General features: G+C 36.4%; 1 protein-coding gene across 1 annotated transcript in view; it reads right to left on the bottom strand.

Annotated features, from left to right (window-relative positions):
- The window catches only part of LOC110460542, a 36,934-nt gene extending 32,655 nt beyond the window's left edge, over positions 1 to 4,279 (bottom strand). The window contains exon 1 of the mRNA XM_021513509.1: positions 3,925 to 4,279. The gene's annotated coding sequence lies outside the window, so the exon portion shown is untranslated. The remainder of the gene's footprint in view (positions 1 to 3,924) is intronic.
- Positions 4,280 to 20,070: the final 15,791 nt, after the last annotated feature.

The raw sequence follows: 20,070 nt of genomic DNA, 5'->3' as shown, positions 1-20,070 counted from the left end.
CAGAATTTACACCAAACGGAAGTCGCATAAATCTGTAGCGTCCAAATGGTGTGTTGAACGTACAGAGCTTGGAGCTTTCATTATCAAGACGCATCTGCCAAAATCCAGATGTTGCATCTAATTTGCTAAATATCTTGGCACCAGGCATCATAGCAGCAACTTCTTCGACTGTTTTGAGGGGGAAATGTTCTCTCTGAATTGCCTTATTTAGGTCGCGAGGGTCGATGCACACTCTAATTTTTCCATTTGGCTTTGTGACCGTCACCATTGAATTCACCCACTTAGTTGGGTCCGTTTGTCGTTTGATAACACCAATGTTTTCCATCCGGTCGAGTTCAGCTTTTACTTTTTCCTTTATCGCGAATGGAATACGCCTTGGGGCGTGCACAACTGGTGGTATTGATGGGTCTACCTTAATCGTGTAGGTTCCCGGCAAGCATCCTAGGCCATGAAACACATCAGAATACTCTGGAGATATTCCCTTGGGCACGGATTGTGTTTCTTGTTTGATTGAGTAGATACGTTTCACCAGATTTAAGTGCTCGCAGTCCTTTGATCCTAACACTGGTTGAGCATCTATGTCCACTACATAGAACAAAACATCTACTGTTCTATCCTTATACGTACAGGGGAGAACCACACTTCCCTTACTCTTAATGGTATGGTTAGAGAAAGAGCGGAGCGACATTTGTGTAGGGTTTATCTCAATGTCCTTGTCAATTTGTTGTAGAACACGAGACGGTATCACGTTACATTTGGCGCCAGTGTCTAACTGAAAGTTTATTGGCGTTTTACAAACATTAACACTTTCTGTCCACTTGTTCTCCTCGTATAACCCATTTATTTCAAGGTTGTCAGTATATATTGCACCCAAAAATAAATCATTGTCATCATCCCATACGTCTACAGTATGAACATGTTTGTGCTTCCTCTGTTTCTGATTTGAGTGTTGATTTGGACCTTTGGACAAGCATTTGTTCGCGAAGTGATTCATCTTACCACACGCATCACAGTTTTTTCCAAATGCTGGACATTGTTTGTATCCATGGTGTCGTCCACAGTTTCTACAGTCATAGGTATTAGACCTACCATCCCCTCTGACATGACTGCTTTTGGTTTGTTGTTGTTGGTGAGGCTTGTGTGGGCCACGGGCTTGTTTGGGGTTATTCTTTTTAGTGATAGCATGAACAGTTTTATCTTCAATACATTTCACTTGTTCTTTTGACAATTCAAATGTTCTCGAGTAATTCACAGCCTTTTCCAGTGTGAGGTCCGACCCTTCATTGATGCATTTCGCTCTGACTTTATGATCCTTTGTCCCAAATACTATCGCATCCCGGATCATATCATCTTCTTCAGGATATCCACAGTCTTTAGCAAGTAATTTCAGATCAGTTAGAAACTTTTCAAACGTCTCAGTTTCTTTCTGAGCACGGCTGAGGAACCGATATCTCGAATATACGCGGTTTGTTCTCGGTTTCACGTGTTTTTCAAATTGACGTTTGAGATGGTCAAACGACTTTTTCTCCTCCTCGGTCAGTGTCCATGTTGAATATATGTCTCTGCCCTTACCTCCGATCCAGATCATTAAATAGTTACATTTCTCTTCTTCAGATTTTGTACTCATAGGTCCTGCAAACCAGAACTCTGCATGTTGAATGAAGGTTCTCCATTCCTCCACAAGGTCCGTCGTATCCCAGTTAAATTTGGGTGAGCAATTCATATTACCTGTTTCCATCGTTAATGGCAGGTTTTCAGCTTTTGATCTATATGTTGTTTACCCGTCGATGACCGGTTATGTGAGCGATGCAGCTCGATTATTCTGACACCATATAATATTTACAACAGACGCCATGATTGCCAGACCGGAAACTGCTTTATTCACTCCAGATACAGAAGAGTTCCAATACTGAGTTGTACTAAACACCACTGAAGACATGCATATAATACTGACACAGGCCGAATACATTACAGCACGTAATTTATGCGCTGTTTGATTATAACTTTCCGCCTTTAACCCGCCATTTGAACACTTCCATTATGCTGTTATAATTCGTTGCTGTTAAGTGTTCCGAATGGCAGAGTCAGAAAAATGAGAGTATTGTTGTCGGAATACAGGTACATTTCTATTGCATTGCCGGGTTGTCGTTTTGTTATTTAAATCTCAGCTGAAAAGGCATTTGTAGAAGCGACATATTTCAGTATTTGTTTCGAAAATCGCGATATCGTTAAGTCACCGACACATGGAAAACAAAGCTGACTTAACCGAATGTTGTTGTCATGGTCGACTTTTCCCGAGATATCGTTGTGCATTTTGTTTACTTTTTAAAGATGTAATGTTAGAGTAAATGTTGACAGTATACAGCTTCAAGAAGATAACTGATGAGCATGTTTTTTTTCTGTAAATTTCTAATGTTAACTCTCACATATCTTCGAAACGTGTGCTGGTGGACCAATACCAAAGCATTTCTTATAAACAAAAGTGTTGCGGGTGAACAGCTAGGGTTGTGCAATGTTATTTTTTAGGTAAATGTGGCTAATTAAATCGGTAATGATGGCTTCCCTAAGCTGGTAATATCATCATTTCCAATACCAAAAACCAGACAAATTCAGAAAATGTATTTGTTTTTAAACCTGTATCACCAAATTATGTAAAAAAAAAAAGCATTTCAGCACTTAATACTAAAAAAGCAACTAGTGTCGATGGTTTCTCCTCGAAATACTGAAGGCCTGTAGGATTAAATAGCATCAATAACCCTTTGTGCAACATAATATTTCAGAGTTTAAGTTAGATTATTATAATTCAGATCTTAGTCCATATTTATTTTATCATAATATACCCTCGAGAATGGTTGACCGTCGAGGGCCACTCCCATACATAGGTGTTGAGTTTTATATGATATATGCTTTATGTTCGGTTGAGCGTAGTGCATTAGAATCCGAGGTACTGTAATAATTTATCACAATTAAAAGATCAACAAAGTCTACACAGTCCTTGTTTATATATGATCGCTGTTCATGAGAAAATAACATCATATATATATATATATAAACAACTGTTCCTTTACAAAACCGTTTCCCTTGAACATAAAACCAGTTACCATAATATAAAATATACATTATATACACATCCAAAAATTCTAACTGTGATATCATCGGTGTTACAATTAGGTTACACAAAAAGAAATTGCCGGTCAGGGTTTAAAATCAAATCAATAGGCACATTGTTTGCCAATTTGTTCCAAAGGCAGCGATACGTAATAAAGTGGGCGGGGCCTGGTTTGTCTTAGTGTATAACACAATCGTATATATATATAATGACATGGATGTCTTTCCTAAGATCAAAACAAAGTTCACTATACGTACATGTAGTAGCAAATAATTAACAAATAAATATATAGTTATTATTGTAAGTTACAACTTATGGTACAAACATAGGGCATAAACTTATGCAGCACAGACGTTGTGTGACACACTATGTTTGCGAATGCTAAATTTAAATCTGACAGTGCTTTGCGCATTTTCGACCTGAGTTCAAAGATCAATTTTCTGTGTATAGACGTGACTCAGATTTGAATACTTCCTTGAGCGGGGAAGGAAATAAGTATTCTCCCTTGAGATAATTTTAAAATAATGAAGTAACAAGTGGTCATACACCACTGATAATATTGAATGAATTTATCATCAATCTGATATGACAGCCATATTCAATATCATATCATATTGAGTAAATTATTCAACACAATTTTCCCTCAAGTTCCAAAACAGCCTTACAATGAAGTCTTGAGTCCCTAAGTTCAAAAGTCCAAGTCATTTACAGACATAATATGTCAAAAGCATGCGAGAACGTTGCAATATTTTTTTCTTTTCTATTTGAAGTTTGGCAACACAGTAGCAGATATAGTACTAAAAGACGAGACTTACCTGTGGTAGAAGTAAATCTAAAAATCTATAGGTTCCTTTGAGAACTCCGGGCAGGGGCAATCTGGATTCCCTTATGATCAAACTAATAAATGACCAAATTAATGAGGTGTCCGAGAATATACAGCAAGTCCACTTTATACACCATCACACATTTGGTAACGAGTTAGGTTGGAATATGGTTAAATAATATGTGACGTCCGTGGCTGACTTGTTATGGTGCATTTCCAAGTTTAAACACCTTTTTACACGATCACATGAGCTTACACAATAGCCCACTGCCAAAACGTGTACAAACCACGCAAACGAGTTTCGAAAAAGAGGCCACACTGTACAACTCCCAGCTGACAGACAGCTATGACCAGATCAAGCACCTCGCTTGTCGATCTGTGAATGAACTGCCCTTTACATTCTAACCTCAATGTACTTCGTTTTGTGTGCTGCCTGTATCGGGTTGGTTTTTATTTATATATATTACAGCCCTTAACAACAACAAAATCAACAACGTAGTAACCGGCGATACTATAAACAGTTATCTTTGCTTGGCGTTCTCACACACGAAAATACACGTGAAAATATTTTTAAAAAAAATCCTTGACAATCAATTTTAATTTATATGGCAGCCTGGTAGAATACCAGCCGCTCCTCTTTAGCTTATTCGGTAGTGCGTACGTCTAGTAAGACAGAGGTCCCGGGTTCGACTCCTAGCGGAGGTATTGAAAAAAATAATGACCTCTGTTACATATATATTAATGACCAATGCAATTCAATATTAACAGATTCAGATTTATACATACGGAATATTTGTACAAGATTTAACAACAATAAACTCGTAATATTAAGATGCGTTTTTCGATAGTAATCTTAAAGTTCATAGCTAATTTTTGTGCCGTTGGTTCGTCCAGTGTTCAATTTATTTCGTTATCAAATCGAGTATCTATCATTGAGTCCACTACACTTGGTGGGTGATTGTCAACAGTTCTCCGAATGAACGACATTTTTTAATATTAACCTCGATTACCCGTATGAATATCTAAGTAACGGCCTCGCGTGGAGGGATTGAATATGCAAGAAACGTTGGCATACATGTATCAAAGAGCTATGGCGGGTTGCTATGCCTATTTCCCCAAAGTTGTGTCCGCGAGTTCGCGCTTGCCACCGTGTACTGGCATGACGCGTCCTCAGGTATTTTTTTACAGGTAGCTCTATCGGAATCCTGTGTCTAATAATAGATTATTGTAAAAGCCGAATTCAAGGCCATGGCTATTGATACATGAGTTTCACGATAAAGACTCAAAATGCTTATTTTCCATTATTTTTATGAATTTAAAACAAATAATCTGTTGTATGTAACACAAGACCGTACAATCATTACCGACAAGTTTTTGAAAGCATTTAATTTCCATTAATACTGCCTGCGTCATGCCGTTACATGCTATCTTACAAAATACACATCTTGATTTTGTTTTTCTTGCACATATGAATGGCAAAAATGATATACATCATTTTCGAATAGCATTTCTTACACGTGTATTGCGATCCTTACTTTCAATTTGTGATACAGTCTTCCTGCATTTCAAACAAATGAGACTGTCCGCAACGATAAATTTCGGTAACTATTTGCGATAATAACAGTTCATTTTTATTGGCTTGTCCTTTTTTTATTCTGACGCAACAATCCAATATTATTTGGTATTTTAGCATCATTTGTTGTGTTAAATTAGATAGATAAAATCACTCGTGTCAATTGGAGGGTAAAACAATTCATAAATATTATTTAAAATGATGTCTTATCTACAAAGCGTAGCTGTACTGTACACGTGTACAATGAGTTGTTGACATGAATGCATAGAAGATAAGTCAATAGGTATATTATTGCAATCAAATAAAATGTTCCATTGGTTTGAAAAATATTGTATAACTTAAGGACTTTCCAACCTTCGTAATACGCATGTTTTTCTTGTCGTATTTTCGTGTCGTCATTTCCGTATTGCGTATCGGGCATTCCATTACCGTAGTGTCAATTATAGTAACACCGGGTAAACAATAGTACACGTGCCTGACTATGATATGTCAACACCCGATATCGAGACTTAACTTGGAAATGTGTAATCACACGTACTTCAGAAATAAAGCTTATGATACAAAGACATTGATTACATTTTTAAGTAACTCAAGGGAAAACACTGGCATACGATCAGCCGACTTCAAGAAGGTCGTATATGAGGCGCACGCTTTGGTTTGTAAAATATCAAGATCCCTATAAAATGCAAGTGCATGAGCGTGCACCTAATAACGACATTCCATGCGATAGCCTATGGTTACATATGTACCTAAAATGTTAACATTACATGCGTAAGCGGGCTATGGAATGATGTCCAAAGTAGTAGATGTAAAGAGGGTGTGTTCAGCCTCATCCTATCCTCATCCTAGAGGATAGGAAGAGGTAAGATGAGGATAGGAAGAGGTAAGATGAGGCAAGATATATAATGTTGAATCAAGGGGGATGAGGTAAGATGAAGCAAGCAAGGAGGATGGGACAAGATGAGGTTTAGGGTAGTGATAAGGTAAGATGAAGTATTATATCAATGTTGTATCAAGGAGGATGAGGAAAGCTGAAGCAAGCAATGAGGATGGGGTAAGATAAAGGAGTATGAGGATGAGGTAAGCTGAAGCAAGCAAGGAGGATGGGGTAAGATAAAGGAGGATGAGGATAAGATAAGATAAAGGAGGATGAGGTTAGAATAGTCAACCCTATGTGGTATGGACAAGTCAAGGTTAAAGGTCAAAGCAATGATAAAAAGCCAGCGTCTCCGAGAGACTTCAGTTCAAATGGTGCAGAGTCAAATCGACACCATTAAGTGTGGTAACAATATCGATGCTAATAGTGTCACCTGTCGCGTCGGATTAACACAGCAAGTGATTTTAAAGAAAGTCAAATCGCAACAATATATAACATTAATCAACAAATATATATTTATTAAAACACAATCCGTGTAACATTATCAAGAGCCCTCTATACATAAAACATAATTACGGCTAATATCTGTTAAAATTAAAACAAAGTCATCCGCCCAGCAAACACATCGTCACCTATAGCACTTTGCAGACAATTGCGATTACTATCTCCTGCGAATCAAAGCAATGTCACCCATCCAGCAAACACGTCATCGCCTAGAGCACTCTAACATAATTATAGTCAGTATCCCGGGTAGACAGAGACAGTCATCCAACCAGCAAGTAGATCATTATCTTTTGTAGACACCTGACTGTTCTTTAAACAAATCTGACACGATTCTTAGGTAAGTCGGGGAAAACCTGCCTAAAGCCAACGTTGTGTATACAAGTAACAAATTATCGGTCGCATTGTCGAGGAAGACCTCACACTAACGAGCATAGCACAGTTGCCCTGGTTTTGGTACGATTACCGTTTCATCAACATAGAACCATGTCGATGTATGAAAAACAGTTTATTTAAAAAAACATATGGTTCACCTTTGCAATAGAGTTGTTTTACAATGTTTTTAAGCAAGACATTTTAACAGAGTTAGTACACGGCTTTTATAAAAGACATCTATAAAAACACACCATTTCAGTTTTGCATAGTATGAGATAGTTTTTTAAAAGATCTACAACAACAATATAAACTGTAGATTTTTCCCCCATCATTTAAGTCTTTTAAAATAAAAGTTTTAATAAATATGAAATATTTTGTTTATGAAAATGGAACAAAAGTATTACTTTTCACACAAGATACTTTAAAAACGAAGGTAGTAAAATAGTTTTTTTAACATATTGGTACAAAGTTTGCAAAAGTATGACACAATTTTCGTAAAATAAAATTTCAAAGTATATCATTTTCCAAATATTGTAAGAAATGTGAGAAAGTTTTCACACTTGTTTTTGCCCACCCTAAGGCATTTTTAAGATATGTAAAGCATGTTTGAGGTAATTTTAAAAAGATTTATTATAACAATATAAAATGTAGAATTTTCCCCATAATTTAGTTATTACAAAGTGTTTTCAAGTAAAACTTCAACAAATATGAAGAAGACTAAAATATTTTGTTCAAGAAATTGACACACAAGTATGATGCCAGACAGATATATTATTCAAAAGTATACCTACTTTTAAATTAAACCTTTAAAGATGTAGTACACAGTATTTGTAAACAATCATGAAACGTTATGGAAACAGTTTTTTGCATAGTATGTGACAGTTTGTTTTAGTATTTTTGAAGATTTACAACAAAGATGTGGAATGTAGAAAAAATATGTTCATCATTTGGTTATAACAAAGTCTTTTCAAGTAAAATATTTAACAGATATGAGTTAAATTAAAGTATTTTTTGTTTAAGAAATTGACATAAAAGTATCACAACAAATAACTGTTCATACTATTTACTGTCATTGTATAATACAAGTAACATAATTTTAAAATATAACAAGTTTTGCAATGGTTTTATTCAAACTGTACATCTGTTCAAGTAAAACATTTAACAGTGATAGTAAACAGTATTTATAAAACAATCAAGAAACTTTACGAAATCGGATTTTTACATAGTATGTGAGTTTGTATTCGCATTTATGACGATTTACGAAAACGAACGTTTTTACAGGTATGAGTTAAATTAAAGTATTTTGTTCACGAAATTGACACAAAAATATGATGACAGATATTTTATAACATATTTTTGTTCAAAAGTGTACCTACTTTCAAATAAAACCTCTGACAGATGTGAAAAACTTTAAAATACACAACATTTGTAAAACCATTTTAATCAGAAAACGTCATGCAAACGGATTTTTACATAGTATGTGACAGTTTGTTTTAGTATTTATGAAGACTTACAACAACGAAAGTCAATTAAAACCTCTGACGGACAAAGGAAACAGTATTTGTAAAACCATCTCAATCAAGAAACGTTACGAAAACAGGTTTTCACATAGAATGTGACAGTTTGTTCGATTATTTATGAAGATTTACAAGAACAAAACTCTTTTCATGTTACATTTTTAACAGGTATGAGTTAAATTAATGTATTTTGTTAAAAAAATTGACGCAAAACTATCTTGACAAACAACTTTTCATAAAATATGTGAAAACAGTGAACACCAACAACAAATGTAAGATACAAGATACATCAAAGTCGATTTGACTTTTGTCATATTCCCATCTCTACCAACAACACTGATGTCTTTATAAGGACAAATAGACACATCAAAACTGAAAATTATGAGAAAAAATCGTCAAAACTAACAATTATGAAAAAAAACCTCTGAAAAAGATGCTAATATTAAACTTATTTCAATTTAATCTAGTTGTAATCAGTCAACCGTAATGTTTATCGTGGTCAACATTCTACGTGTCCTGAAACATATTTGAAATTTCAAATATCTCACCGGTTGAACGATTCATTCAATGAAATGATGACAGACTACGTCCTAACGGTTTCTTAAAACTGGACATCAAACCTCAAACCGCGCACTTTCAACGGATATTTCAGGTAGAAATTACGCTAAATCTCAGCTAGAAATACAATGGAAATGTATGGAGAAGTGGCAATTGTTCTCAATCATAGAGGGTGGAAATTAGAAACAAAGTTGACGTCAAAAGTAAAGGTAAATTGCTCTTATGGTGTATATACTTATACTAATATTTTTAACACACTTTTTATTAATTTGTACTAATATGTTTGCACATTTTATTTTGTGTACTTTTTATACTTATACTTTTTATTTATATTTTTTATTTTTCATTCTTGTAATTTTTATTTGCGGTATTTTATATACTTTTCAATTTTATTTGCAGTATTTAATAATTGTAATTCTATTTTTTATTATTGTACCTGTTATCTTTACTAATTTTCTGAATATTTTCACGTGGTTTCAAAACGCTTTATTTATATATTACCAAATTTGAATGTCTTTTTCTTGTGTAATATTCAAACTGTAAATTTAAATCTTTGAAATTGTATACCTGTAAACTTGTCTACTTCAGCTTTAGTTTTAATTAACATCTACAGGTTTTTTTGGGGTTTTATTTACAAACAAAATTGTTTTAGGTTGATGTAACCAAATTCACTGCGGGAAACGGTGAAAACGGTTAGTTTATGTATGGTGAAGGTTTTATTTGAATGTGATAGTTTTAATATATGTCAGAGATACATTTTTAAAATGATAATTAAAGCAATAAAAATTAAATATCGGAAACGAACATCTTTTATACATCGATACAATCATAAGTTTAAAATGGGAGAGGGTTTCGAGGGATTTGAACTGTCTCATTCGCAGACATCCTTTGCATGTCTTTGTAGAAGTATTTTTTTGTAAATACATAGAAAATCAAGTACATGGAACCGATATAATCATCAGTAGGAATATATAATAAGAAATAAAACACAATATAGAATAAAATGTGTTTTTTAATATGTACAAAGATTAGATTACAATAGGTTGTGGTAAATATAGTGTTTTTCTAAAATTTCTACCTAGGATATGTTCTGAAATTGTGCCGACTTAAATATGATACAATGGAAGTAACTCTTATACTTTGTCAACAAAATGATGTGGAGCTTGTATTTCGACTTTTCGACAAGCATGTACAATAATAAGTATAAATTTATCTCCATGATGTATAATAAATAATCAAAAAAGTTTGTATTTCGACATTTCGGCAAGCATGTACAACAATAAGTAAACAGTAAACTCGTAAGATGTACAACATATAATTAAAAAGCTTGTATTTCGACAAGTCTGTAACTGTTTTTGTACCTACTTCCATTAAAGTTGTAGTCAATGCATGTCGTTTTCTATTCTATAGTGACCGTGTGCCCACGTTTCACCATTTTGTTTTACGTAGCGTTTGTCGTCCAAACTACACACACCGGCTTTTCTGATGGTGTATACGTGTAAGTCGTGTCTGTCACTTCTGATATAATTCATATCACACATAATAGTTTTAGATCTAAACAGACATTCCAGATACATGTCGTGACGTAAGTCGTGTACGATGGTACTTCGATTAATACCTTTTGCTATCTGTTTTGATTTTAGTGCCTTGTCAGAGCAATGCTCGTAAGCAAAGGAATACATTTTAAGTCTAAGTCCAACAAATTTTTGTAAAATCTTCCCACCTAATTCGTCTTTAAACTTTACAGGTATTTTTTTGTTTGTGACCTCATAAATTGGGTGGTCGACAGGATAATTGGATAGGACAAACAGGTGTTTGTCTTCTTGTAGATTTGCGTACAAGTCTGAAACATCTGATATTTCATACATCAGACTGTCGGTATCAGTCATTAACAGACGTATGTTGTTATATTTAGACAGCATGTGGTTGTAGTGGAAATCGTACATGATGCAATTAGATAGATCTAAAATGCATTGACCCAAGTACACAGGTTTGTTGAGTACAAGTTTAATTTTGCTGTTTTCTATTCCCACTAAATCCTCGTTGAATATTTTAAATCTTTGAAATGACGGTTTTGCCGTGTATTTTTTCATTTTTTCTCCGTGCGAGACCGTTATATGTCGACCCTTTTGCGTACGTTTTCCATGGTTTTACCAAAAACAGAATTGCTCATTAATATAAAGAAATCCTTTTCGAATTCGGAGGAAGTTTCCCGTCTCTTTTGACTGTTAAAGTCTATATATTTCTTCAACCACGGATGCTGTCTAAACTCTAAAAGTCGGTGAATCTTTGTCAGTTTCATTCCCAACTTTAAGTAAAGCTGTAAGTTTCTGTAGTGGCAGATATATTTCGTCTTGTTTTCTAGCGCGGGTATGAGTTTAGGGGTGGCAACACGTCCCCACAGTTTGTTATCGGTATGTTTGAGACTGGAATGTAATTTTTTCCACAACTCTTTGCTATGGGAAGATAACATTTCGTTAGAAACGACTTTGGTTTCCGGAGCAAGCGGATAGTCCGAATGGAGATTGTGCAGTTCGAATGGGTATTCTAAATATACTTCTAAGACGTACCCCATGTCACCGTCTTTAGGTATGTTTTGAACATTGAAGTGTTCCACATTGTCAACCCACTGGGCATCTCCCATGTGTAACGGTTCGGCCATGGCCTTGCCATACAGATTGTTACAATCCGTATAGAGAATTATTTGTTAGGTTTTGAGGAATCGTACGTCTCTGGTACGTAGGGATTGTTAGCCTTAGAATATTTGTTTGCTATCATAGACATACCACCCCTTACCCCATTCTCAAAAAACAGATACATGTCCGCATCTGTCAACAGTTCTAAACAGACTCCAGTCATTTTGAGTGCAGCACTCCATGCAAGTCCGGGACTTGCATAAAAATGAGCTGGGTCTAACTTGTAGTAATTCATACACATGCTTCTAAAAGTTTCAAACACGTCTACTAAAAGTAGACCGTCCGTCTTAAAATAAAGACCGTGATATTCTCCCAAATTTTGAATGTTCAATGCACTCCAAACACTCTGCGCATGCTCATAATCTGCATCTGTAATGTTTGATTTGCTCAGTTGACTGTAAAAAGCCGACTTTGGAGGTAATGTCGTTTCGTCAAATCGGTCTACCTTGATTACATACTCATAAGGATAAACCCCCTTTCTCAAAAGCAGGTTAGCATGCTCTACAGAAAATTCATTGGCTAAATGTTTGAATGATCCTAATCCCTCTGGAGCTAATTTTTTGAATAACAATTCTAGATTCTAAGACATAAATTGAAACGAAACTATAAATTGGAGATTTCCCAAACTAAATGAAATGTATTTTTGCATGTTACTGGGGATACACTTAATGTTAGAGTCTTAAAATAAGCCCATACTTTCACAGATGATGTGACCGTCAAACCCTTTGAGATTGAGAAATATGATGGGAATAAAAGAGGGATATTGAAAATTGAGATTACAACCCTGACAACTCGCTCCTCTAAATTCATGCGTCAAATGACAATGGTCTCTGACTTTGACAGCATTTTGCGTAAAATATTGACTACATATGTGGCATTTTGTGCTAGTTTGAAACTCTCGCTCATTTTCTGAAGACATGACTAAAGGTTCTACATGCTTTAAAATGTTTTTGGTTTCCTTTTCTTCTTCTAGTACATGTTCCAGAAAGACTTTGCTCACGTTTGGGCCGCGATAAATGACGGGAAGTTTTGTATACTTTTTATCTATGCTGACGACCTGATAGCCAAACCCACAGGGTTCGAATTTTGTATTTAGAGTCGTATTCGATTGTTTTGGATTGGGTAGGCATGTATCCATTCTCTGAGCGAAAGTTTCAAAATCTGCATCGATTTTAAAGGATAGCCACTTACGCTTTGGTTTAGTGTTCTGTATGAATTGTGTTGGCGTCTCTCTGATATACAATCGCCCACCTTTTTGACCTTTGTTTTGGCGCATACTACGTCTAATTTTAGGGGTGACCTTTTCTTGACCGCCGGTCTTCTCGGTGGTGTTATCTCTTTCAACGTGGCTGTTAGATTTATCATTATTCTCGCTTTTTAATCCTTCGTTGATTGTTGGCTCTTCCTCTTTATCGTCCGTTTTGTTGTTTGAATTAGACTTTGACATAAGTTGCTCATACTTTGCCTTTGAAACTAGAATTAGTTCTCTAGCCATTTCAGGTAGTTTACAAAAAATATGGATAGTACCTTACTCAATGCTAGCACTCTCTGTCGTCGCTGATGTCGACTTTTGCCTTTGGCTAACACTTTACGTATGCTCACTTTATGTTTAGACAACTTTTTTTTATTCTCTCCCGCTAGTAAAATGTTATCTGATGCTATATTGTATATAATTTCTGTTAGAAACTTAAGTTGTTGATCGGTTAGCGCTAATAAAATCACCTTCTTCTGTTTGTCTGAAGCCGTCAAACAAAATTCGATTAAACTTTTCATTTTTTTGGATAATATAATACCGTGTCCTCTCCAGGCAAATTTCTCGTGCGAAGTAGAGGTACTGTCGATGATGTGTCGATTAGATTTACATTTGGGCTCGAAGGTGATACATCGATCAGTAAGTAACCAAATCTGTTTGATGTTGCCAACTGATAGGCTTTTCTGAAGTAGGCATTTTGTCTCGGAAATATTTGTCGTCCGAGAGCCTCCACTTGTGATTGATCTCGATAATTTTTGAATAAAATAAAATACTGCGTGTTGAGACTAAGTGTGCGCATGACCTTTCCTTTTTGAAAAACGTTCTGCACTAAAAACATTACCGTGAAATTTTGATGGTGAGATTTTACACAAAACATCTTCATTAAATGTGGACTGTCGACACCTTCTGCCATACAATCGTCGATCACTAGTAACTTGTGTCCGTCGATTTCTCCCCATTCCTCAAACTGATTCTCGTTTGGTAGTCCTTGGTGAAATGTTATTTTCTTTAGATCATTACGTAACTCGTCAAACATGCGTTGCCACGTATCATAACAGAGAATAATCTTAATGGGTGCTTCGCTAAACATAACATCGGCATTTTCTAGTATATGCTTAGTTAATAATGTCTTACCACTTCCGCTCGCTCCGCAAACCATGATTCTACACGGTGATTGGAACTTGACCAAACTCACCGCGACGTACCACTCCATCATTGAAATAAAAAATGACGACACATACACAAAACTTGACTATAGACATTCTTTATTTATATTTAGATGGCAGCACAACAACTCTGAATTTTATGGTAAGAATTAACATGACGTGGGAATGCATTTGATATGAAAAAATCATAAACGAAATGGTCGTTTTCTATATAGTTATTTCCGAACTGGTTCACGATAGTGTTCATAGATATGCCTCTATATCTATTCAATAGATTATACAAACAATATTGCCCACATACGTTGGAAGCATTACTCTGTAATCGCTTATTGTTGTATGCATTTGCCTTGAATGAATAGTATTCTGACATATGTCCATAGCTATCGAAAAATTCGACATAGCTTTTTGATTCCATGTAAAAAGCCAACCAATGTCTTCCTGGACGGCCGCTCGGGTCTGTGTTGACAATGAATCCGCAGGGGAAACGGTTTATCATGTGAGGTATTTCGTCTCGAGCATACACTCCACTTGCAACTTTTCTCATCACAGGGTCTGAATTTATTGCATCAAGAAACTGACGAGTGTTCATGGCGATACAACGTCTCTTGCAGCATTGATTTCGAAGTAACCAGGATATTCGCAGTAGATGATGCAGGACACGGCTTCCGTTAACGCAGACCCAAACGTAGTCTCTTACCTGACGTTTCCTTGTTTGAACAAGGGAAGATATTGACTCGTTCTGAATGTTGGTTCTAGGTCAAGGGGGTAAAGGGAATAGCCATGTCCAATATCGTCTTTCTCTAATTTCAACCCTGTATCACTCAACCATTTTCCGGTAGATTGTAGCATACTCCTCAGTACAGGAATGACGGTCTGTCCACCATTTTCACTATATTTCAGCTTCAGGGGATAACCTCCGACGGGTATTCCATTTACGTAGAGTCCAATAGATGAAATGTCATAGGACTGAAAGAACCAGGGGTTTTGCTCGTAGCTACCTGATACGCCGATAGCATTTACAAATCCAACTACGACTAAATTCGGTCTCATGCCCTGAAATATATTGTCATAGGTGAAATTGGTAGAACCTGCTGGAATGGTCATCTGCTCGATGAGAGTCTGAGTAAATGGATATTTGGCATTGGTCTGCTGGAGAGCTTGGCTCTGAGCATATATGACGGCAGGGTTGACTTTGACTTTACTCACGCGCAGACGAATATCTTCAAACATCACCTTATAATCTGCAGTAACATTACCCGACAATAGACAAAATTCAGGTTTTGATCTGCACAGTTTAACGTTGACGTTAACTTGATTTAACAGATACCTGTCCATCTTGAACAAATCGTAATAGAGCGGTCCTACCATGTCTACCACTTTCCCCCCTTCGAATCGTTTTGCTCTATCTACAAGTGCATTATTTGAACCGGTTCTTGGACTATCTACATTCATGCTACCTTCATCGTCTTGCCCCCACAGCTGTGTTGACAATTGTGACGTTTTAGCGTCCTTTCCATATTTCAATAAAGTTTGCATGTAGGCTTTGTAGGCATAATGGTTTGTGGTTGATACGACAGTTTTCCATTGTAAAGTAATGTCCACTTGTGAAAACAAAGAAGGCAAAAATAAATGTATGGGTCCTACATCTTCCGTATAGCTTATCGCAGTTCCATCTCCTTTAACAATTTTAACTTTTGCATAGACAAGACTGTTCTTTAAATCCAACAATTCTAATCCGTTTTGACCGGAAACCACAAATTCTACAGGTGAATAGCTACTAATTGGTGAAATGGGTAGGACGTCTTGATAATACACATGCTAGACTGCCGTTTGTGTCGGTGGGAGATCAAACCAAGCCAATTCTGATGGTTGCGCTTCTCTAAAAAAATCCTTGTTTATCGTAGCCATTGTGATATGATACTTTTACCCGTCTTCTTTGTCTTTTTAGATTTTTTCTTCTTTGAATACCGCTTCTTAAAACTGCTCCTGATCTACTTCTTTTTTACAGTCGATTTACGCCTTTTTAGCTGCTTCTTAGTTGTGGAGGTGTGAACTCGGCGACGCTTTGCTGTCAAATGACGATTAGACGATAGACCTCCTCCCCATTGCTTCACGTTCCTGTTCACATTGTTTGCATATGCATTTTCCTTGCCTTGTATTACATCTTGGTAATATTTCATCCACTTCCCCACGTTGGGAACATACACTTTGAAACATTCATGTTAAGAACGAAAACTGTTTAAAGTGGAGTGTAATCGTCACTCGCCCTTTTAAGAATGAAGCCAGTTCCCCTTTGCCAGTCTTTATATTGATTTCTATGTCTCTGATTTCAGATTTTTTCACAGGAACGTAGAATGGGTTATTAAATGTCTGTGACCAGTTTCCAACTTTCAGCGCTCTCGCCACTCGCAGAAGATTTTCCTTTTCTCCATCAACAAAACTTTCACCGCATATGTCACTGTGTAGGTATATATTTTGCTTCGTCTTTGATGTGCTTGGAGGTAGGGCTATATCCACTAATGCTACTTTCCATATTCCGTCGAGATTTAATGGAGACTGGAAATGTGATCGAAAATGTGTTGCATTGTTGTTGGGAAAATACGCCTTACTGCTATCGCTGTGGATAATCACGTAGTGTGACATCTTATGTTCTCGTGACGTCTTTGATACCTTCCTCTGCAATCCAATGGTTATATCTTGAGGGCCAACCTTCGAATTTTACAAACCATTCAATACGACCTGCTCTTTTACGTTTCTTTAGTTTTTCCTCAATGAACCATAACGCATGTTCGTCCTTATCGACTCTTTGCAATTCAGACTGATAAAAATTCCCTTTTATGTCTTCGTTTAAAAAATCAATCAGCTGGTATTGTGGAATACCCTGACGTAGAAATCGCCTATGTACTTTAAAAATTTCAGAAGACCATTGCTGTTGATAAGCTCTAGTAAAGGGTTGCTTTAAATGAGAAATTCTCACGAGACTTTCAATCTTAAATCTAAAAAGGTGTTCGCTACCTTTCGTATTTTTTACCTTTTGCTTTAACGACTTTTTTTAAAGATACAAATAGGCAAATACATCGGCTTTGTTAGAATCGTTTACGTCTCTTGGTGATAATACGTTTAAAGATCTGTGAGGTGTGGCGTTATAATTTCCAACAAAATCTTACAACTTGTCGATGTACTTATAAGTCCTATATTTTGTAAAGTATCTATACGTCATCGTCTTGAGTGTCCTAATTACTCTTTCAGCATAGTTAGCTTTCGTTTTATTCTGAGTGGTAAAATAATGCACGTCATGTGCTTGACACCAATTTTTCATCAATCTATTGTTTGTTTCACCTCCCTTGTCACAGCGCATGCGCTTTGGGGCTTTGCCTCTTTCGACGATCCTTTTGAATGCATTTAATACATCTCTGGCTGTTTTTGTCATTACAGGTTCAACCCATAAGAAACGAGTAAAAACGTCAATAACTACAAGGAAAACCGACAACCAGAATTCTGCTTTGAAAGGGAGGAAACGTCTGCAAGATCTACATCGTATTGTTCGTAGGGACCCGACACTTCAACTCGTGCTCGCTTAAATGAACGTCTTGGAGCCTTCTGTAAACTGTAATCGTCGAGACTTTGGATGTATCGCCTAATTTTATAAAGACCTAGCGATGTATATTCATGTGCTTTCAATATCTAATGTACTTTTGTGGGACTGAGAAATGCACCGCCATTCTTAAAGTCATAATACACCGCATCTATGCGTCTCTTCGCCTCTTCTCTCAACATAATGATAATGAGACGAAAGTTTATACATGCAATCTTTTATTACAAATAAAATATTATACAAATAAACAGTATTTTACAACGTTTTATCATTAAACCATTTCTCTAAACGATTCATAGACATGACCATTTGACTGACGTCATCCTTCCAATTGGTTGTTTTGAGAACACTCATTCTCCATTCGACCAGCGTGAAGTTGGTTACTTATTCAATATTGGGCTAGCCCAATATTGGGCTAGTTTGATATTCAAATGTACCTAACATAATAGTTCTTATGCCGCTTTTTCACACCTATACCACATCTGGGCATCTCCTTAGGTATCCACAGGCAAAACGGCATCAACGATACCCCAGGCTAAAGATGCCCACTGGGCATCATTTCGAATTTCAGTACATAATCGTTAATTTTTCGTTTTCAACAGGCCACGGCATATTGTTATAGGTCTTATGCCGCTTTTTCACACCTATACCACAACTGGGCATCTTCTAAGGTATCCACATGCAAAACGGCATCAACGATACCCCAGGCTAAAGATGCCCACTGGGCATCATTTCGAATTTCAGTACATAATCGTTAATTTTTCGTTTTCAACAGGCCACGGCATATTGTTATAGGTCTTATGCCGCTTTTTCACACCTATACCACAACTGGGCATCTTCTAAGGTATCCACATGCAAAACGGCATCAACGATACCCCAGGCTAAAGATGCCCACTGGGCATCATTTCGAATTTCAGTACATAATCGTTAATTTTTCGTTTTCAACAGGCCACGGCATATTGTTATAGGTCTTATGCCGCTTTTTCACACCTATACCACAACTGGGCATCTTCTAAGGTATCCACATGCAAAACGGCATCAACGATACCCCAGGCTAAAGATGCCCACTGGGCATCATTTCGAATTTCAGTACATAATCGTTAATTTTTCGTTTTCAACAGGCCACGGCATATTGTTATAGGTCTTATGCCGCTTTTTCACACCTATACCACAACTGGGCATCTTCTAAGGTATCCACATGCAAAACGGCATCAACGATACCCCAGGCTAAAGATGCCCACTGGGCATCATTTCGAATTTCAGTACATAATCGTTAATTTTTCGTTTTCAACAGGCCACGGCATATTGTTATAGGTCTTATGCCGCTTTTTCACACCTATACCACAACTGGGCATCTTCTAAGGTATCCACATGCAAAACGGCATCAACGATACCCCAGGCTAAAGATGCCCATTGTGTCTCACACGTCGCATTCTTTAACAATATTTGTGTAACACACTTCTTATTATTTATGACTTGCGCAACTCTAAAATGTCTTGGTTATATCACATAGATTTCTACTTTTAAATAGAATGGATAATCTGCATTTCTATTGCAGCAGGAACATCAGCATTTTTCCCCAGCATAGTAAACCGAACCAATATAAATTAAATGTCAGCTTTCATTCATCATATTGGTGTAATTATACTAATATTAACGGGACTATTTCTGCAAATTACGAACTGCCTTCGTATACAACACCGCCGATTGACTGCCTATATTTATCCATTGTTTCTCTGACGTCATTTCGTACTCTAGGAATCCCCATCTACAGTCAGGTACTGTAGACTTGCCCAAGTGCATGCCTGATACTTTGCAGAATTGAATTATCAGTGACAATTACCATGGCAGTTTTTTTTTTCTTCTCCAGCTGATGTGCTCTTTCGAAATCTAAAGACCTATGATGAACTGATTATGTAAATGATAAATGATGTAAGTAGCCTAGTTATTTCCGCACCCCATCCCGCTCGTCAATTGATCTAACTCCCCATTTTCTCTATTTTCCTGAATGAAACGGTTCCTACATAT

This window comes from Mizuhopecten yessoensis, unplaced genomic scaffold (assembly GCF_002113885.1).
Source record: "Mizuhopecten yessoensis strain PY_sf001 unplaced genomic scaffold, ASM211388v2 scaffold10427, whole genome shotgun sequence".
NCBI lineage: Eukaryota > Metazoa > Mollusca > Bivalvia > Pectinida > Pectinidae > Mizuhopecten > Mizuhopecten yessoensis.
The sequence above is the reverse complement of the archived record's forward strand: the minus strand, read 5'-3'. Positions and strand labels throughout refer to the sequence as shown.